The following is a 5,710-nucleotide window of genomic DNA, read 5'->3' on the forward strand; positions in this document are numbered from 1 at the left end:
CATGAGAATATATACCACTAATTCACAAATATTTTCTCGAATTATTTTATTAACACGAAAAAGGTCTTTAAAAAAACTTTGGACAAAACTCATCCTTGAAAACTAACTTGTAAGGGGAGGGTGCCCAAAAGTTTATTACCTACACATGGTTAAGGAAAATTGAAAACTCTAGCTCTCTTTGAGAGCGTTTAGAAACTTTTCTCCTTTCCTTAGCCACCATTAGTCTTTTGCCTATCTTCTCTCCTTCTCTTCCTTTGATGAAGCCTTTTTCTTTCGTTGCTGCATGGCTAGAGGTTCTAGCCTTTCTTACCTCTCATGAGGCTTTATTCGTCGTCTTGTGTGACTTATCCCGCCCAAAATCACAACCTCTATGTCAAGACTCCACCTCTGCACCAATCTCCTTCTTTGCCATACTCTTCGCCATCCAAGCGCCGGTGTGTGGATCTCACACTCCGGTCAGCACCCACGCGCCTCCTTCCTCCACCCTACCTTCTGCTGCTACTGCTGATTTTTGGGCTTTTTTGTTGTTTTTATGTTTTTTACTTGGGTTATTGTACTAAAATCTAGAGTGTTCTTTTATCTTTGTATCCTATTGATCTTACAGTACTTTTTCTTCAACAACCTCAACCTCTGGAAGGAGGTTGTTACTATTACCTTGCAGGATTTTGGGTAGGGTTAAAGCTACCAATTTTTTTATGTTTTGGTGTTTAAACCACTTTTTGCAACCCTTATTGAGAAGACTGGGACATTTTATAACTCATTTCCTACTTTTTGCTGGTATTTCTTGTACTATAACTTTCTTGTTGGGTTTGTTGTTGGGGAGCCCACCCATTTTTCAATGTTTTAATCCCGATAACCTTTCCCTTATTTGCTTAATATATATACACACACATGGTTAAGATTGTATTTTACCATGTGTGACACTTAGAATCGTAATATTATCTCTATCATCAAAAAAGAAAAAAATCTTTATACAAATTTCGGGTAAAATTGACTTTTGAAAATTGGCTTGTAGGGGAAGGGTGCTCAAAAGCTCTTTATATACACATGATTAAAATTGTACTTAAACCATACGTAACACTTAGGATCATAATCTTATATATACCGATCATCGAATCATCATTTGTAAGATCTATAAATAGAGCATTGTACACAATCATATTAAGCAAAATAAGCGCAAAATGTAATCCTTAATTTTAGCCTTTTTCCTAATAATAAACGTAGACATCTAACATCATATCATCTATAAATCTTTATCTATGTTTCCTTTCTTTCTCTCTTTTGCTTTTCTATTTAACTCCCATTTCATTATGAGTTTCTTTCGTGTCAAGCCCATGACATTGGTCAGAAAGGCCTCTTCCTATTTTATATAGTGCCGCCATGTATCTGCTTCTAGCCGCCCATTTTGGCTTTCGGAAAGGCAATTAGATTCATCCCACCTATCTCCTTTAACTGTGCAAATATTTAATTACTTGAAAGAAAAGGAAAGAATGATACCAATAAAAAAGTAGAGAATGCACGTTGAATGAATCTAGTCTTAGTCATTTCTCTTCAATGTCTTGTCAACGCAATAATGTAAATAAAGAAGAATCGCGCACCAGCCAGCCGACAATCACTCATCATAGTTGGCCTTATGCATTTAGTTTACACTGGAAAAGCCAAATATTGGCGTGGCAATGAACTGTCATACTGGAGATCATTTGTGGATCACCCCTTCATCTATTGGAAGGTCGCCATTGGGTGACCTTTCTTTTCCCTTTTCCTACCTGTATTTCATATCTTTCTAGACTTGAAAAGTTAAATTCCTTTTGGGTTTTGTTTCTTCACTTTCGCTTCTACCTTTGTATGACTGCAGAGTCAAATCTTACTCGATCGTTTCTTTTGATCCGTTTGAGATCCTTGAAAGGCCAAAAATTTTGCTTTTATTTTTGTTTTTTTTATATTTTTTAGTTTTTTATGCGTCGTTGGTGTCATGACTCATGACTCATGACTCATGACTCATGTGCTCCCAAATATAATCTTTCAAACATGTAGTACCATTTACATAAAATTATTGTAAATCGCACCAAATCCTCCCATTAAAAAAATGTTATATAATTTAGAAGGATACATATTGCAAATTGACAAGCGTGGGACTTTGCAAATTGAGTGTAAGTTTGAAAGGTGGTACGCGTATTTTTTTCTTTAACATCCCAAAAACATAATTTTCTTAGAGAGAGAGAGAGGTGGGATGGGGTGAGAACAAGACCTTTAATCATAATTTTGATGTAAATTTAACTATTTAATTAATATTTTACTATTTTAATTAAAGATATATAATAGAAAAATTATGAAGTTCTCAAAATCTCCATTTTAAAACCATATTAAATCACCATATATTTATATCCTAAAAATTTAAACCCGATAGATTTACTTATTTAATTAATACTTAAAAAAACAAAATTATTGTATTCATTATATAATTAATCCTTGAACAAGACAAAAGTTTGTAAGTGGAAAAGATCAAGGTATCTTGAAATTAAAGAAGGCAAGGAATCTGATCACAATCGTCGCCTCGACATCCAAAATAAATAAGCCACCCTTGAAATTATTGGGCATTTACAATACATAACAACTAAATGAGCACTACCCCATGAAAAAAGAACAAGAGGGAAATTAATGATCATGGTGCTTCCCTGATCTCTTGTCTCAATCGTCTTCACCCATTGAGAAGAATATACTCTATCCCAACTCTCTGATAAGTGATATCCATCTACATTATATTCCACGAGCAGATTCTTTAAGGTCAGCTGCTGCGCCAGACAAGAGCTACTATATGTATATGTTGTCTTTGACAAACGACAAACAAAAAGAATGCACTTCAAAGATGCCAAAAACGTGCGTTTATGAGATAACCTAAACATCCGAAAAAACGAAAAAAAAACATAATCGCCCAGAAAAACAAAAAGAGAAAGATATAGATAGAGAGAAGACAACCTAAACGTATATCATATTCATTAAAAAGAAAGAAAGAAAGAAAGAAAATTAAACGTATATATATAGACAAAAAGTGCTAAAACTAAAGAACCAACGTACGACTCAAACCAAAACAAATCTAAAATATATAGTGGTATATGGAAGCAACCACCTCCACCGCCATTTCGACCACATCTTTTTGTTTCTTTTTCTTTTGTCTCGTGTTAAAGGATATTCTTTGTGACATGAAAATGGGAATGAAGCCAATGAGATTCATTTCCGGCAAGTCGGCAGTTAGATGAGGTAATTATCAACATGAGTTCCATTTTGAACAAGATTTCCTACAATTTCAAGAAAACGTAGATTTTCAAATTACAAAATTTAGGCAATTTGTAAGCATATATAGAGACAGTTAAAAAATGTCATATATATATTGAAAATGTTGCGTGTCTGATTAATTGAGAATTGAGTATATTTTATGGAGTTCTTATTCTCTAAATGTAAAAAAGCTTGAGCCAAAAACTATCCTTTGGTAGTCTTGTAAAAAGTTTTTCCAATTTAAGACATATCATAGTGTAAAATAGGTGATAACACTAAAGAATAAGAATGCAATGCAATATATTTATACCTACATGACAAACTCTAATCACATTATCAGAGTTCAACTCTACATGGTATATCCAAGCTCTTAACCTCTTTTTGGTTGGGTTTGCACATTCTCGAAAGAATCTCTAGTACAACATCGGTGCCCCAATGTGTACAACTAATGGCTATCATTGAACGGCCTGACATGGTCTGATCCCGGGTGGCTCATGCTATTAACAATGTCGTGCAGTTGTGACCACCATGCTTACATGGTTATGCTACTCACTCAATTGGCCTCTTGGATCCAATGACAAAACATAAAATGAAACTGGATCATAGGGCCTTGTCTCTATAATTGTAGCCCATGACATAAGATCATGTCATATATCATATAACTTATCTTTACTGTCTTTTATGTGCATGCATGATAAAACACACAAGCATCATTTTATCTCATATTCGCAATTATCTCATATGCATAAAGAATAGAGGATAACTTCTATTGTGCCCACCAATCAGCCATTGACACCTCAGCATATCAGAAAAAACTTAAGTTTAAGAAATAAACACTACCACACTAGATTATACCAAATATAAAAGGAAAACTAATTAAAAAACCAATTAATTTTTTTTTTTCAAAAAAAAGGAAAAACAAAGGGCTGGCTGGCTGGCCAGCCCATCCCCCATTTGGGGTGGCCGGCAGCAAGCTACCCCTAGGCCACGGGTTGGCTGCGCCAGCCACCCCCAACCCATCTGGGGTGGCTAGCGCAGCCACCCCATGGCCCATCTAGGGTGGCCGGTAGGCCACACCTAGGCCATGGGGTGGCTCGCCTGCTACCCTAGATGGGCTGGGAGTGGCTGGCGCAACCACCCTAGATCTGCCTTTGTTGAAACCAGAAGGCGGTGGTATTGGTGATGGAAAACAAAGTACCAGTAAAACTTCCATGTTTGGGAGATTGAAGGCTTTCCCAGATGAAAAATTCTAAACAGATAAATATCACAATTTTATGCGGAATTAACAGATATATATCAAAACATTCACCAAAATATGAATAATCACACACAAAGATTTTGGTGACGAAGAGGAAACCTTTTAGAAAACGTTCTAAAAGTAAAACCTCTCCGGGGCAGCCAAACCAAAGAAATCACTATCAAAAGATTATCCAGAGATTACAGACACTAGGAACACTTACAACCCTTTGCAAGACCTTGACTCTGTAAGATCGACAAGCCTCCAACTTGTCTCCTCGCTCACAATCTTCTTCAACGTGATTCTCTTTTATCGGACCCTTCCGATAGACTTCAATTAAGCACACAATCAATACTAACAAAAATCCTCTAAGATGAATCAATTTGGCTCACAACAAAATAATCACTCAAGCACAGCCTCACACGAACTCTCTGGGGGTGAAAATTCGTGCTTCTCTCTTCTATAATGATGTATATATACCCCCGACAAAACCCTAGACCTAACCCACTTAAAATCATGTTTTTGGGCCTAAAACTTACGGGGTGTCCGGACATGTTAATGGCTTCGCGGAGCAAGATTTTAGTTTCTGGAAATGAGGTCCGGACCCGGGGAATTGCGGTCCGGACCCGGCCTGTCCAGTCTTCATCAACAGCTCCGATCGATCGGCGTTTGTGGTCCGATTGAGCTGAAATTTTTCAGGGACGTTCATAACACATGAATCTACATTATGAACAGTGGAGATTGGATTCTGAACATTCTATATCAGTGTTTGAGCCGTGAACAGTAACATCTGCATTTTGGAACTGAATTAAGCCAACACAAGAACTAACACCAGAGAATCATAAGCTATGGTAGAAGGGAATTCTTAATCTTGGAAGTGATATTTTCCTGCAATGGAACAAGATTTTCATGTTCTTTTGCTTAGTAGGGCTCTTTGCTGATCCATTTTTTTTTCCACCTTCGTGTATGACAACTCATTTGAATCTGGGAAATTAATGCATTCTTCATAGATCTCAAGGCCACACTGCCCGAAATTAATGCATTCTTCATAGATCTCAGGTACTGCCAATTGGTTTGGCTTTGATTTATGTGCAATTGGGTTCTATGGTTTTGCAGATCTAGGGTGGCCGCGCAGCCACCCCAGGGCATGTCTAGGGTGGCCAGCGAGCCACCCCATGGCCTAGGGGTGGCCTGCTGGCA

The sequence above is a fragment of the Corylus avellana genome, chromosome ca3 (assembly GCF_901000735.1).
Source record: "Corylus avellana chromosome ca3, CavTom2PMs-1.0".
In the NCBI taxonomy this organism is placed as follows: domain Eukaryota; kingdom Viridiplantae; phylum Streptophyta; class Magnoliopsida; order Fagales; family Betulaceae; genus Corylus; species Corylus avellana.